This window comes from Chionomys nivalis, chromosome 12 (assembly GCF_950005125.1).
Source record: "Chionomys nivalis chromosome 12, mChiNiv1.1, whole genome shotgun sequence".
Taxonomy (NCBI): Eukaryota; Metazoa; Chordata; class Mammalia; order Rodentia; family Cricetidae; genus Chionomys; species Chionomys nivalis.
Window position 1 is genome coordinate 9,585,109 of NC_080097.1, and position 17,332 is coordinate 9,602,440.

The 17,332-nt window shown below is 36.1% G+C and overlaps 1 pseudogene; it reads left to right on the forward strand.

The window, feature by feature from the left end:
* Positions 1–658: 658 nt before the first annotated feature.
* Positions 659–9,183, forward strand: LOC130885201 (voltage-dependent anion-selective channel protein 1-like; annotated as a pseudogene).
* The last annotated feature ends 8,149 nt before the right edge of the window (positions 9,184–17,332 follow it).

Genomic DNA, 17,332 nt, shown 5'->3' on the forward strand with positions numbered 1-17,332 from the left:
TAGAATGTCAACCCTTGAGTTGACTTGAGATCTACTGAAAGTGATAATCTTCTAATAAGGCATTTGAGGCACAGGGTGTTCCTAATGGAATAACAAGTGTAACCTGGTATACACTTCAGACTTCAAGGACATTATTGTGCATGAATCAAATAACTTTTCAAGGCTAGTCCAGAAAAACACATAAAATATTTTATTTTCTAAAGTGAATAGTCTATCAAAATACAAAAGACTGATGAGTTTATAGAACCAGTTTCTCAGGTCTAGATGCAATGCCAGTTTTACAAAATGTAATTCTGGAACCGTGTGACTTAGCAGTGAATGAATGGATGTAGTGAATTCCTGCTTCCAGTCTGTGAAAAGAGATAAGTGGTCAGTGGAATCAAAGGGAACCTAGAATTATCTATAGAGGCAAAGGTAGGCAAACAGACAAAAAAACAAAGAAAGTCAGAGCTCTATACAAAAATAGGATCAAACATTCCAGATTAATAACCTGCAAAAATAAACTTTTTAAAGCTGATGGTCACAGCAACACATAAAGACTTCAACAATTAGATTTGAGTACTGCTCATAGTCAAATGACGGCTCAGACAGTCAGATGATGGCTCAGGCGGTCAGATGATATCTCAGAAGGTCACATGATATCTCAGATGGTCGAATGATGGTTCAGAAGGTCGGTTAGATGAAGGCTCAGAGGGTTTGATAATGGTCCAGGTTATCAGATGATGGCTCAAGATAGTCCCATAATGGCTTAGCTAGTCAGAAGAATGCTTAGATGGTCAGATGATGGTCCCTATGATCAGATGATGTCTCAGATGTCAGACAATATCTCAGACAGTCAGATGATGTCTCAGATGGTCAGATAAAGGTTCAGATGTTCAGATGATACTCAGATGTTCAGATAATGCTCAGATGGTCAGATGATGCTTATATGGTCAGATGATGCTCAGGTGGTCAGATGATGGATCAGATGGTCAGACGATATCTCAGACAGTCAGATGATGGCTCAGAGGGTCAGATATTGTTTCTCATTATCAGATGATGGCTCAGACAGTCAGATGAAGGTTCTGATGATCAGATGATGCACAGATGGTCAGATGATGGCTCAGATGGTAAGTTGATGACTTAGATGGCCAGATCATGGTACAGATGGTCATATGATGACTCAGCTACAGACAGCTTACCACTCAACCCAAACATCAGCTATTTTCTTTTTTAGAAGTTATGCTGGATAGACAGAAAATATGCTGTGGGTTATATATGAAGAACTTTTGGGAGAAGTCCTTGTTAAGACCTATCTAGGAATTTCTGCAATGAAGAAAGTGGCATCAGCCAAAAATGGAGGAGGAGCAACCCCTCTGCTCAGTAAAAGACTCTTCCAACATAGCTACCTGCTACTCTGCTAGAAGGTACTTTGTAATGGAGATATGAATGGATTATATCCTCCAGCCCTACATACTGCAAGAAAATAAAATGGTGCAAAATGTATAATATGTAGTCTTTACAATGAAAGATGTTGAAAAGTGTTTAATTTATATGCATACATATTTAATATATACTTTCCTCTTTAATTTCTATTCTCTCTCTCTCTCTCTGTGTGTGTGTGTGTGTGTGTGTGTGTGTGTGTAAATGCCCTTTCATAAATGAATTTATGAGAATTTCCAAATCAGGAATGGGATTTATTGCATTTATTCTTTTAAAAAAAAGACTGGAGCTCTGTACTTTTCTTAAAGATAAAAAAGTATGTACAACTCAGCTAGCATGACTTGTCCTGACAATAGCTTGTTAATATGTTTGAGATATTGAAATCTTGCCAAGATTCTGATGACTCAAACCTATACAGCAATCATTAAGCAGGGGGATTTTGTAGTACAAATATTCTAGCAGAGGAAATGATTTCTACATACCAAAAGAAATGGTTAAATTGTATTTTGCATATTGGGTCACACCCTTCATTCTGATAATTGGTTAAGATTTTCATTTGTTTGAAGCTGCTCCTAATGCAGTACCACCAGTGTGCAGGGTGATCCTGTATGAAGGGTGCCAAAGCATTAGCATTCAGTGGGTCTCATTACCAAACTGAGAAACTATAAATAAAGTGACCAAAGCTTCAGGATGGTACATAACAAAGAAGCCTCCTCCCTGGGCACATTTCTTGTAAACAAGACATGGTTTATATCACTGTTGATCTGCAGATTCACTTCAGTTCTAGACAATCTCTGCTCATCATTGTTAAGGCTTCTTCTGCCATTAGGACTTTTTTCACTCTATTCTAACTAATTTTGCTAGAAGAAAACAGATGTGTCTTAATGCTAAGTACCTCTGTCTTGTTCTATTTCTTCATTTGTCCTTCCTGAACAGATACCCTGAATCCTTCAACTCTGAAATCCTCATTAAAACTCTTCTCACTGGCAGCCTTACTAAAGTACTCCCATTACTTCTTTTTGAAAAGTTCAAGAAAAAAAAAAAGAAAATAGCACCGAGTTTTCATAATGAATGTTCTATTTGCCTGTGCTAACAGTGTGAGTCCATGCTTATCTTTAAAATCAAACTTTCAAAATTTAGATAATATCACCGGTGACAAAATGCTTCTTATGGACATTCTATCATTTTATAAATGGAAAATTTTGTATTTCTTTCTTTGAGGGAAAAATTCTACATATACCAAATTACCAAAAACACACAAAACAGAGAGCAGTGGAGGGAAGGGGCTCTGCCATAGCCTTTAAGCATATATTACCAGTCCAGCCAGACTTTAGCCTTCATAGGTGAATACTATTTATTTTGTTAAAGGTCCATTTTACTATTTATTCATATGTATGTGTCCAAGTATGTGTATGTGTGCATGTATGCATGTATCTGTAGAAATCAGAGGGGGACATAAGATCCCCTGAGCTGGAATTACCGTCTGTTGAGAGTTGTCTGATGTATATGCTAGACACCAAACTGGGATTCTCTGGAAAGGGGGTAGCCACTGAGTCCTCTTTTCCAGCGCCCATCGCTTTCCTGTCAGTTGTTTTTCTAGTCTAAGAATCCTTAAATTACTGATGCAGAGTGCTTTAAGTTGAAAAATACGAACAAGAATAACCTGGTGTTAAAAGGGTAATGATAGGATAACATCTGAAAATAAATATAACTTTAAACGAATAAAAATGGAGCAATGCAGTTTTATACACAGACTTTTTTCATGACTATGTCTTTCATTTCTTTCCTCTGCTGATTCATTCCTCTTTCTCTCTCTTTCTCTCTCTCTCCCCCCTCTTTCTCTCTCTCTCTCCCCCTTTCTGTCTTTGCCTCTGTCTCTGTCTCTCTCTCCTTTCTTTCACACACACAGTTGTATCACTAAAGAAGTCCATCTTGACAGATTATAGACTTCAAGTTACTCTTTATAGAACAAAACAGTATAATCATGAAATTATGATTATTGAAACAAAGCAACCTATTTTATAATACTTTTCACTCTCTTGTGACTAGATTTTGTAGTTTTTTAATAATATTTTTCACTGGAATTTTTATCTTTTGTTTTAAGAAAATTGTGATAGCAAGATAAATGGCTCTGACAGAAGTGATGAGGTTGGTGTATTTTCCCCCAGTACTCAGACAATAAATATAATCCAAAACACAGAAAGCCTGATAACTGGACAGGAGAGGAACACAGTCCTGTTACTGAGAAGGCATTAAGAGAAAGCTATTCTTAAGGATTTAAGCATATACACACTGAAAAATCCAAGTGGAACATCAGAAAATAAATCTAAAATTTGGTATCTTGATGTGTAAACATGAAGGAATGTCTTAAGGCTCTTGCAGGACAAGCACAGTGCATTTTTTTTCTGGTATTCTCTGAATCACAAACTGCAAAACTGAGAGAAAACCTATGCATCTTTTTCTACACAATAGAAGGCAGGAACCTTCAGACAATGCTACAAAACTATACCTATTGTATAGTTTTACAAATATAGAATTACATACTATATATTGTACATTTCTATATATTATATTTCATATGCATTTCAATGTAGAGAGATAAGATGTATATAAATAGAACAGGCAACTATATTGTATAGTTATAGACAGACCATTGTATTGCATTTTCCATTTTTTGTTGTCAGTGTTGTTTTGCAGTGCTATCTACAACAACCATGTTATGTAGCAATTTTCTTTGAATTGAAACATTCCCTCCTAGGGGTTGTCTTGGGAATCTAAGGAAGTAAACAAAGTAGCAAGCAGCAAAAATTCACCACTCCTTCCCCTAAAAGAAAAAACAGAGACCAAATGGGAAAACAAACAAGCAACCTCCCACAATCTGAACAGCTTGAATGATACTCCGACACAGTGGCTCTCGGTGTTACTGTTGCTACAGTCATCTAATACAGTTCCTCATGATGTAGTGCCCCCAACCATTAATTTTTTTCCTTGCTACTTCATTACTGTAATTTTGCTCCTGTTATAAATCGAATGCAAATATCTGTGTCTTCTGATGACTTATGGTGACCCCTGCAAAAGTGTTCTTCCACCTTCAAAGAGGTCCTGACTCATAGGTTGAGAACAGCTACTCTAGTTGGATGGACTGCCTGCTAAGACTGCAATTGACAGGGTTGTTTCTGTACTTGGGATGAATATGTTTGTGTCACATCTTTGCCCCCAGCAAAAAAATAAAAATAAAATAAAATAAAAATAAAAAAGAAGCTGTACATTGCCCCCTATAAAATTCAGCAAATATGTTTTATTTGAAACCATTTCTCCATGAAAGGCATACAGTCCTCTTTGATTGGAATTTCCAGACATCCGGGATTCATTCTCTCTCCAAGTCATCTTTCTCAGTAGCTAACAATCCCCTCTCCTCACCGTTCCTCCTTCTTACTCACCTTTTCATCACCCAATATTCCAACGAGTATTCATGGAGTGTTTAATCTTTACATAAAGACAGACTCTTTCCTCAGAAAAGAGGGGATGAGGGTTTCCTCGTGATTGCTAGCTGGGAGGTTCCATGCTGTCCAGTCTTGAGAGGGTTCAAGGTTGCGCTTGTCTTGTGGAAGTACTGAAATTCCAGAGTGTCTGGCAGCCTTCTTCTCACGCTCTACCAGAAGGGGGGAGTGCAGAAAGTCTTCAGGATTGTGTTGTTGTTAGTTTTTTACTCTTTCACTCTTTACTCTTTTTGACTCTTTAGGGTTTTTGGAATACCTGGCAATCAACTCCCAAATAAATCATACACACACACACACACACATACACACACCCTGGAGACTTATTATTACCTAAGAATGAGTGTTCAGTCTTAGCTTGACTTGTTACTTGCCATTTTTTTTTTTATTTTTCAAGACAGGGTTTCTATGTAGCTTTTGGTTCCTGTCCTGGAACTAGCTCTTGTAGACCAGGCTGGCCTCGAACTCACAGAAATCCAAATCCGCCTGCCTCTGCCTCCCAAGTGCTGGGATTAAAGGCGTGCACCCCTCCCCCCCCCCCCCGGCTACTTGCCATTTTTTTAAATTTGAATTAAGCCCTGTACCTTTTGCCTCTGGGCTTTTATCATTCTCTCTTTCTGTATAACTTAGTTTCGCTCTTACTTTATGGCTGGCTGTGTCACTGGCTATGTGGCTTGGGTGGTTGGCTGTGTGGCTGTGAGGCTGATGTGTAGCTAGCTGTGTGACTGGGTGACTGTCCCCTATTGTCATCCTCTCCTTGTTCTCTTGCTCCTCCCACTTTTTCCAGATTTCCCCTTTTATTTATTCTCTCTGCCTGCCAGGCCTGTCTGTCCTTTCTCCTGCCTCGCTAATGGCCATTCAGATCTTTATATGACTATCAGGTGTTTTAGACAGGTGAAGAAACACAGTTTCACAGAGTTAAACAAACGCAGCATTAAAAAAAACAATGCGCTTTACATTGTTAAACCAATGTCCCAGAGAATAAACAAATGCAACACTCCTATAAACGATATTTTACAACAGTGCTGTCAAGAGTATATGCTTTGTTGGAGCCTGTTATCCACTCGAACTGGGGAGAGGTTGGAGTTGTTTGTAACCAGAGATGATGACCTAACCTTTCTACTCTGCTGTGGCTGACACAAGCACAATGGAGAAGTGCAATAGAAAGAGAAGGGCACTCACCTCAACTTTTAACTGGTCATGTGCTATCATAGATGATGCTGAATCGAGAGTGAAAGGGGCATTTCTTGTCTGAGAGTTTTATTCATATTGTGGTTTTCTTCCTTGATCTTGGTTGAGATAATATGATTATACTGAGGATGTATTATGCTTTATTTCATCTCTGATGCCTTTTAGATGCTGACTTCTACAATCCCATAGCTGGCTATGAGATATGTAGCAGATCAGGAGGCATGCCACTGTGGCTCAGCACCTTATTTCTCCCAGCCGCAATGTTCCATGTAGAGCATCCAGGGGTTTTATTTATACTATCTCGATTCTTTCGTGCTTGTTAAAATTTGACTTTGTAAAGGAAGGTCAGAACACAATAAATCAATTTTTACACAAGTTATTTTTTATCATGCATTTGGAAAAGAAAGATTCTCAAATATATTTCTTAATAAAATTTCCATTTATATTAGTCTACGGTTTGGCACATGGTTCTTTCTGTATGCTACTGTTGATAGAACATGCTATTGGTAACTCTTAGAGGTACTCTACAAATTGATGTACAAATAGTTTTGCACATAAAACATATGGTCATGAAAAATTTCCCCATATTCATAAAAGGATGGCTATGTACTGAAATAAATAAATAATTCTGCCTTCAATATATTGAACCTGCTGTTTAAGTATGTTGTTTGACTTCCTAAAACGTGTGTTTGTAAGTCCCTGAATGTAGTTTTGTGTTTTTCATAAGGCTTTCCATTCCAATAAGAACAGCTGGTGAAATCCACAGCACTATCCTAAATTTCAATTAGAAGTCATTGGTGTAATGCTATTTTCAGGATCATTTACTGGGCTCTGAAATGAACTTCTGTTTGGTAAAAAAATGCCTTCTTACTTTGCTGCTATTAACTTAATAAAGGAGACTCCTCTTATCTCTAATGAGTGGGTTGACATGGGTAGAGGACTTGTTTACTAAACTGACATGGTCCCCACAACTTTTTAAAGCATTCATTTTGATTTTAATATCAATTAGAGTCTAGGCATGCTTGTTTTTTATTTATCATTTTTATGTGCTTTATAGTATTTGTAGTGAGACATTTGGTTTATTTTACTTTGGGGTGGGGGTTCACCTCTTTAGTAAATTACTTGCCTTGAAAGTACACATGTGAAAACAAAACTGGCCATATATGTTCACTTAATACAAGTGTACACAATGCATAAACATTATAAACAAACTCTATTCATGTATAAATGTGTGTGTATGATATATACATATATGTATATATGTATATACATAAACTTTATCATAAAGAAGCTGTTTGGGGCCTATTGCAGTGCAGAATAAGGCCAAGTGGGAATTCCAAGCAGATAGAGGTGGAGAAAATAGACAGGGTCCAAGAGAAGTCATGTAGCCACTGCAGGAGACAGATGCCAGACACAGGACAGAACCCTACCGATAGACTACAATCACATGGTGATAAACAGATTAATAGAAATGGGTTAATTTACGATATAAGAGTTATCGAGGAATATGCCTAAGCTATTGACCAGGCAGTGTTGTAATTAATAGCTTCTGTGTGATTATTTTGGTTCTTGTCAGCCAGTAAATGAACCAGCAGCCTCCACGAATACTTAGGCCCTCCTACGTTTTCTCCTGACTGTAGACAGACCCTGCCTCCAATTCCTGAGAATTCCCACTGCTTAGATACAGACCACACCATTAATAAAAATTGGTGCAGGCATATCAATCAGAAGAAAAGGCTCAAATAGTCAGAAGAACTGGTGCATGCCACATTAGTCAGAAAAGACTCCCATACTACACCAAAGGTCAAGCTAGCTATGAGAACAGTCCCCAAATTTGACAGAGATTCTTTAGTAAGTCGCAGGTCACAAGTAGCTAGAATCCAGGCCACAAATCCCAGAAGACCAAACAGGAAGTAGAAATCAAGGAACAAAGCACCCATCCTACAAAGAAAAGCTCAGAAGTCAGAAAATGTACCTATAATCAGTCAAAACCCAGATGCCTAAACATCAATGTAAAAATAAAATCAACAGCAGTTAGGGCAATATGGCACCACCAGAGCCCAGCTATCACTATTACAGCAAGACCTGAATATGCCAGTACAGTTGAATGACAAGGAATGAACCTTAAAAACAACTTTATGGAGATAACAGAGGATACCCCCACCTTGTTGCCTCCGCCATTACCACCTCCAATAGGATGACTGTGTCTTCCCATATGCTAATTTTGTCAGTCTGTTTGGGATTTTTTCACCAAGGGTTATGATTTTGGCTTAATAAAATAGTCTTGAAAATGAAGTTTGAGAATTGATTGGAGTTTACTAGCTCAGGTTCAGACAACACAGAGACCAACAAAGTGAAAGGAAGTCTGGAAACCAAGCACAGATTGGTTGAATATGGGTTCATGTTTACAGAAAAGTGGAAAAGACAGCACTCTGGGCACTGACAGCAACATGCAAGGCCAAATCCAATGTGGACTAAAGCTGACCTTTGATTCATCCTTCTCAGGTATCACTGGGGAAAATGCAAGACTTAAGATAGGGTACAAGAGGGGAAATATCAGCCTGGGTGGTGATGTGTACTTTTACATACTGTGCCTTTAATCTGGAGCACTCTGTTGCTTGGTTGTGAGACGTGACTTGTTGGCTACCAGATGAGTTTTGAGACCTCCTCATCTTGAGCAATCCAGAGCAACTTTTCAGTTGGCTACAAAATAAATACATTTCATCTCCATACAAATGTGAATGCTATAAAAGAATTTGATGTCTCCATTTGCCAGAGGTAAACAAGAAGTTGGAGATGTCTGTTAATCTCACCTGGACAGCAGCGAATTGTATCACCTGCTTTGAAGTAGCAGCAAAGCATTAGGTCAGCCCTGATGCCAGCTATTTAGCCAAAATAAACTGATGAGGTTAGGGTTACTCAGACCCTAAAGCCAGGTATCAAACTGATGCTGTCAGTTTAGCTGAAATGCAAGAACATTAATGCAGGAGGACAGAAGCTTGGTATAGGACAGGACTTTAAAGCATTAATTAATATTGTACAATCAGTTATTTTAAACTATTTTGCAGTATAACTACCTTCAGAATTTAGGGTAACTCGTCATGTTGTGCATTGGAGATTTGAGAACTGAAAATTCCCTTGTTATATCTTCAGGCTAAAGATGACTGAACTTTAAGGTGTTGACCATTTCAGATGTACAGCAGAAACCTCAGTCCAGAAAGGGTTCTTTTAGCTGTAGATGCGGATTCAGGAGGAGGCCTCTAGTTATGCCAGGCTGCAAATGGAAACTGGGACTATATGGGCTCCCTGGAAATCTGTACTGAGTCCATAGATGAGACTATGATTTCCTGAGCATTGAACTTTGGTGCCTTAAATCTTACTGCTGAAAAGCATGTACACACCTGTGTGACATAGACTTTGTGGACAGATCTTGGTGTCCTACTCCCATCCTAGCCCAGCAGTTTCCTGTTTTGCACCAAGGGTCATCTTCAGGGTGTGGTTAGCTATTTCTTCTTTGCTATTTTGAGTGGAGAGGGTGAAAATGATGGAGCAGGTCATTCAGGACTAAATTTATCCTTATATTCATTTTCTTTCCTTTCTTTTTTCTTTCTTTCTTTCCTTTATTCTTCTCCTTTTTCTTTTTCTCTTTCTTCTCTTTCTCCTTCTTCTCTTTCTTCTCCTTCTCCACCTACTTTTCCTTCTTCTCCTTTTTCTTCTCCTCCTCCTTCTTTTTCTTTCCTTCTTCGTCTTTGTAACCTCCTTTTTTGGCATTACCATTGCACCAGAGTATGAAATATCTTCCAGGATCTCCATTTGTGAGCTGGGCAGTTTATTGCAGTCACACCATGACAATGTCAGGAATCTAAACTGACATCTTTTATAGCCTTGCCACTCTACTCTTAGCAGTTTAATGGATGCATTACAGAGTCTTCTATTTTGCGTGCAATTGTCTCACACTTCAAATGCCGTAATTAATGTCACTTAAAAAACTTGAATAAAATATTGAAAAATATATTACAAGTCTTGAAAGAGATAATGAAAACAAACCCCTTCAAAAATTTAGGAAAATACAAAAAATAGGGAAATTAATAAATTCCTTAAATATGTAAAAAATACAGATGAAAGAAACTATTCAAGATCTGAATATTGAACAACAAATAAAAAATCATCAATAAAATATAAGAGATGAAAGGGAGACTCTCAGGCACTGAAGATAAAATAGAAAAAATAGATTCAAAGAAAGTGTTAAATCTAAAAATGACACATATTTTTCAAACATTCAAGAAATCAAAGACACTAGGAAAAGACCAAACCTAAAAATAGTAGAAATAGAAATAGAAAAAGAAATCTCTGCCCAAAACTCCAGAAAATATATTTAGCAAAATCATAGAAGAAAATTTTACTCACCTGAAGAAATGCATGTCTATAAAGGTACAAGAAACTTATAAAACATCAAATAGATTGGATCAGAAAAGAAACTCCCCACATCATATATAACCAAACACCAAACATACAACACTAAAATAAGAATACTAAAAGCTGCAAGGAGAAAAGGCCAAGCAACATACATAGACAGACCTATTAGAACGACAAGTGACTTTTCAACAGAGACACTAGAAGCCAGAAGGTTCTGGACTGAAATCTTGCAGATTCTAAGAGAAACTTTCAATCATTATACATGGAGGAAACAGAATACTTCATGACAAAGTCAAATTTAACCAACGTCTTAATGAAGGTACTAGAAGAAAATCTATGACCCAAGGTAATTGACAATGCCCATGAAAACACAACAAATTAATACTTTACATCAGAAAATCTTCTCAAAAGGGAGACACACACACACACACAATCACCACCACTACTAACAAAATAACTGCAATTAATATCATTGGTCATTGAGAAGAACTTGAGAGAATGGGATAGTCAAGATGCAGCAAGGACAGATATGAGATCAAGGAAAGAGATACCCTGATTGAGGGAGCCATTATGGGGTTAGCAAGAACCTGGCTCTAGAATATATGTGTTATCTATTTCAAATATTTAGTTAATTATAAAATTCTGTTAATGACGAATCATTTTCTCTTTCCAAGTTCAAACCCTTGTTTCTGGATTGGTATAATCAGATGAAAAATTACTTTTTGACTGGGCTTTTTTCGTCTTCCATGAAAATCATCCTTTGCTAAATGTATATTTTCTAAAAGTTTAATATGATCAAATCATGTCCATATTTTTATGCCTTCAATAATTTGAAACAAGTTTCATAACGTAATTTACCATTGGAATTACACATATTTTTATGAATTCTGATTTCTTTGTAGCTTGTAAAATAATGCTGACATTCTCTGATGCAAATCTGAAGTCCCTTGTACTCTACAGTTTGTTGTTGGACCAAAATTATCTCAGGGCCTCTTCCTCACGGACTATAAGACAGAAAAAAGCCTGGCTCAAGGTCAGGGCCCAGACATTGATGCCTGTAGGACAGAGAAAGCCTGGCACCAGTTTGAATGAGGATGAGACAGCAAAAACTAGGTAGATGCCCCTCCAGCCATGGGTAGGGTTTGGCTGCCTCTCATTGGCTGGAGGTACCCTTACATCATAAGGTGTCACTTAACCTTTATAAGTGGGTGCTCACAGTAATAAATTGCGTTCTTGCTTTGACTCAACTCTCTATTGTGTCTGTTTGTCCTGCATCATGGGGCTGTGAGAATGGGTGGATAGTGCACTCACCTTTCCCTGGGAAATAAAGAGGCTAAAGAAAGCCAAGCAGTTTGTCATCTTCCTAAATCATGTCTTAAAATTTTCATCCTCTATTTGTGATTCTGTTGAAAGGATCATTGTTCCTTAACGGTCTATTTAAGTATAACCCAAACAGAAATATGTGGATTAATTCCTACAGCACAGTCAAGTCTAGTTTGCATGCTTTCCTCCAGTAATTGAAGAATTACTTGATTTTTAGTCACATTACTTTTCATGTCATGTTAACTCATTGCTCTGCATCACAAAGTTGCTTTAACAGTGTTGTCTCCCTTCTCTAAAAGGAATATCCCAAAGGAACTGAAAAAAGTCCCTGTTCATTTTACACATTCTCAATAAATGATATTTGTGTCTGTCATGTGTAAAGATTTCTTCTTCTTTCATGAAGGTAAACTATTTATCTTACTTTTTATGTACTTATGTTATATTGATTTGTCATGCTTCACAACTCAAATCATTTTTTTGCTGTAATAAATTTTCAATATATAATTTTAATTTATTATTAAATAGAAATACATTTAAATTCTGTTACAAAACTGTAATTATAAGCAACATTTATGATTTTCATTTAAAAAAAAGAAACTTACTTAATTCTTAAAGTTTTCTGTTTTGTTTCCCTTGGAGCTACCATGATGTGCTTTTTGTTTTCTCACTCTATATCTTTCTACAGATGTGATAGCAGGAATTTCAATATATTTCTAATTAAATATTTATTCTGAAATTTATTATTTATGAATTTTATCCACTTGTATGCCCTGGTTGAAGTCAAATAAAGGAATTAAAACTATAAAAATCTTATGTGCCCCAAATTCTCACATTTAAACTATACATTAAATGAAATAATTTCATTCAAGATTTCAGATGGGAGCTAAAATAGAGATTCAGAGGTTTTGAAAAGATACTTCTTAAAGCCAATCACTTAAATTACAGTTCTCCACTTAAGCAAATTGGTTGTACCCTGCTTAATTCTGTCAGTATATTTTCATTAATAACGTAATGATTTGCCACTGTCCATCATAAGAGTTTTCTTTTTCACCTGTAGTTTACAAAAACTATATTTGTTATATACACTATAAGTATTTTACTAGCACGGAAATTAAGTCTTGGGGAAATCAGAGAATTAGAAAATGTAGATGTTAGAATCCAGGTTAAGGTCTGCCAGGTTTCTTCATGATAACATAGATCACATCTGTTAAAGACTTCCATGAGAAGTCTTTATCTTTGCAGTCTAATATATCAGTCATTAGCAACATACCATGTGAAATATGGTTAGCATCACAGTGACAGGAGAGTCGTGTTTTCAATTTTATTATGTTCAAAATTTAAAGCTAAATATGACAACACACAGTTATCTAGGGGCTTCCATAAGAGACAGAATAGAGCTTGACCAAAATTGCTTACTATGCTTCATATGTAAGCATTTCTGAGGGAGTAATACTTTAAACTGACCTCCTCAGCTTAAATCTTGTCAGGTCAGACAATTTTCCTTAGGAAAACACATGAATGCTTGTGGGAAAGGCAGAAAGAATGTAATCAAATGGCTGTCTAATGAGGGTGGGAATTAAGCATTTCATCTTATCTTAGCCGTTGGTTAAAGTAGAGAAAGAATGGGATCAAAGGGTGAGGCATTTACATCATTAAACATTTTAGCTATACTTTGAATAATCACACAAAAACTATATTAATTACAACACTGCTTGGTCAATAGCTTAGGCACATTTCTAGCTAGCCAAATTAAAATATTTCTATTATTCTATGTATCACCATGAGGATTTGGCCTACCAGTAAGGTTCTGACCTTCAGATGGTGTCTTTGTCCTTTGGCAGCTACAGAGCATCTCCTTGACTCCACATACTTTCTCCCTATATCTCTGTTCAGATTTCCTGCCTGGCTTACTCTACTAAGCCGTTGGCCAAAACAGTTTCTTTAATAACCAATGGTAATAAAATATATTCATAGCATAGAGAGGTTAGAATCTCACATCATTTTCCTTTTTCAATCTAAATAAAATGGAAGGTTTTAATTTTTAACATAGTAAAATTACATATACAAAACAGGTGTTAAGCAAGAATTATAGCTGTAATATTTATATCTACTTTATCTTTTATCATAACTAAGAAAAATTATAACTATCTATTCTTCAACCCCATCAAAGACCCCAGAAGGATATAATATCACCTTGTTGCATTGTAAGCCACTCCCCAAACTCTAGAATTGACAGAGACATCTTACTGCCTGGAGAGACATCCAAAATTCTTCTGTATCATTGGTATATCCAACTTCAGCCTACAGGCTCAGTATCTGGCAGACATTTTATGAAGCAGGAAATTTGAAAGACTGTTTTGCCTTATTGGCAGTTTGTCAGTCACTTCTTCTGTGTCCTGCAGAATTTTTGGCAGACTCTATAATCAAGCAGTAACTTTAAATGACTGTTTTACCTTTAAGAAAGTTCATCAGTTATTTTTATTTGTATCCTATGTGCCCACTTCGTGCAGCATACCATAAAGTATCCAGGCAAGAGCACTTTCTTGCCCAAATGACTAACAAACTCCATAAGGAGCTTCTTTAATGCTCATATTCTTCTTGAAGCAGATTGCTGCTGCCATCAGCAGATAAATCTCATTGTCATGAAAAGTAATAAGTTCATAAAAACATTTTAAATGTTATATTCTGTTATCCTTTGAGAGCTTTGAAGAATACCTATCCATTTGAAATATATCTGTGTACATCCACAAAACCTAACATGACTACTAGCTTGACTATTATAGGTGACTATCTATTAACTTATATTTCTTAATTATACATTATATTTTAAATGAACTGCACAAACAAAATACCTTAATCAAGAGCAAAAATATATATATATAACAAAAATGACCTTAAATTTGTATCATTAAACCAAGATCCATGCCAATGCAAAATGCTCATATCTATATCATATCCCCCTTTTAATATACAAACATTTATAAATAATATTTGGTAATTTGTGCATAGTTCTTTTCAAACTTCTTCCTGCTTTTTTGGGGTAAAGTAATTTTGGGGTTTGCATAGACCTTTCAAGGGGTCTTGGTCCATCAAGCCACATTAGTCTGGAAGGAAGCCACAGTGGAAACAAATGAAGAATCTCTTTTCCAAACTAGCACATCCTTAGACCCAAATTTTCAAGTCAAGATAACTTTAAAATATATATGTTGGTTTTTCATAGCAGTCCATACTTCATTCCTTCACAGTCAAAAAATTCAAAGAAAACAATAATATACATAATCCAGATCTCTATATGTATTCTACCTTTACATGGATTTTTCTTTTTTGCTTCTTTAATCTGTGACTGTCTATACTGTTCTCTTTAAAGACTATGTTTAATTTTTTTTTAGTTATTTACTTCTTTTTTATAATTCTCTACACTCTATTTCTTCTCTCTCCCAAGTCTACGTACATTTTTGGAAGTCACTGTTTCTCATTCAGAAGTCTTTTTTCATCTGAATCTGTCTTTATTGCTTATCTGTAATTATTTTCTGACCAGGATCACATGTTAAAATGCTAAGCAGCATAGCTAGGACTAAAGATGCTTTGCCTTTTGTCTCCTCCCTGTTCAACATGGAAGAGACATGTTCCCCACCTCTGCCAGATGAAGCACACTGCCCCAGTTCCAGATGTGTAGTACATCAATGTCACACTACTAAAGAATTTGAAATATGCTGCTTACAAACCCCATTCAAATGCTCAGCCTACTGAAAGAGCCAGAAGTGTTTGTTCAACTAGCACAAATCAGGAAACATTCTTAAATGAGTCACAAGGTTTTTGCTGCTACTGCTGAGTCAAAAAGCCTTCACTTAAAGGAATTGTTCCTCTGCTAACTGCTATTAACCAAACCCACCCAAGATAATGATGCTATCACGAAGCTATGCTTAACTCTGGTGTGTGTGTGTGTGTGTGTGTGTGTAGAATTTTTTGCAAGCCATTTTATGCTTTATGTGGATATGGTCAACCCCGTGTTGGGCACCAATTTGTAGTCAGAGACTGTTCATTTGTTCCTTACTACCCAGACTTGAAATATTTACACAGAAACTGTATTAATTAAAACACTGCTTGGCCAATTAAGATTATATATATTTCTACCTAGATCTTGTATCTTAAGTTAACCCATTCCTATGATTTTATATTTTAAAACTAGGCTTGTGGTTTAACAGAAAGGTTCTCAAGTATCTGTCTCCTTCAGCAGCTACATGGTATCTCCCTGACTTTGCCTACTTTCTCCCAGGATTCATTTTAGTTTTTTAGCCAAGATTTATTCTGCCATGTTCTAGGCCCAAGCAGATTATTTATTCATTAACCAATAAAAATGACACATATACAGAAGTACTTCCCACATAAACACACCTTTAATCCCCGTAGTCACAGTATTTTGTCATAGAAACCAGGTGATAGTGGTCCATACTTTTAATCCCAGCACTAGAGAGGATTATAAAATGGAAAGAGATAGCTCTCACACCCAGTCTCATTCTGAGATTTATTGAGGCAGGATCAATATTTCAGAGTACAGTAAAGGTAAAAGCCAGTGACTGGCTCTTTTGCTTTTCTGACATTCAGACTGAACCCCAATTTCTGGCTCTAGGTTTTTATTAATTAATTATGTTGCAATAATCTCTACTTTCAAGTTGATAGTCTCTTTGTCTTTATTTTATTGCATACCTATCAATATGTATGCATGTGTGTGAACAAATAACACAATCTACTGAATCTGGTTTTATATATATATATATGTGTGTGTGTGTATGTATATATATTTCTGATAATTTTGCAATGGGCATCCATTATGGGAACTTATCCTAATAGCCATTAGTTGTTTGTTTCTTTTTCTCTGCATTACAGAGTTAGGGGTCAGTCTGTCTAAGAACATGAAACTTTGGAATAGGCAAAGTTAGATCCTACTCCTTTACAAAGTCTACTTCTAGCAATCATAAATAACATTTGAAACTGTATCAACAGAATGAACACACAGGAGTAATGGAAAAGACATTGAAGGACTGACACAGATACTTACTCTTATCTTTGTGCCTTTAACATTGGAGGAAGATATGCTAGATTAGGCATTACTAGTGCATAGACAGAAATACCTTGATGATTTAACACACCTATTATAGAATTAAGAATGGCTCTGAATTCAAGTTAAGGAGGCTTTATTCTGCTTGGGTTGTCTTGTGAGCTAAAGTGGTAGTTAAATATATTTTTCAAAAGCAGGTGCTTATAAGAGTCAATATTTTCAATAAATGCTCATGACAGCTTTCATTTAATGTTTTAACAACTGTATCATAAATAATATGATGAATTACTGTTAAATAATACTATCAGTTAAAAATCTGTGGTTCGTGTATTTCACTGATGAGGATTGATGTTTTCTATTAATAACAGGCTTAAATCATTAATAAAATTATTATTTTTATTCACTAGATGAAATGGATGGGTTT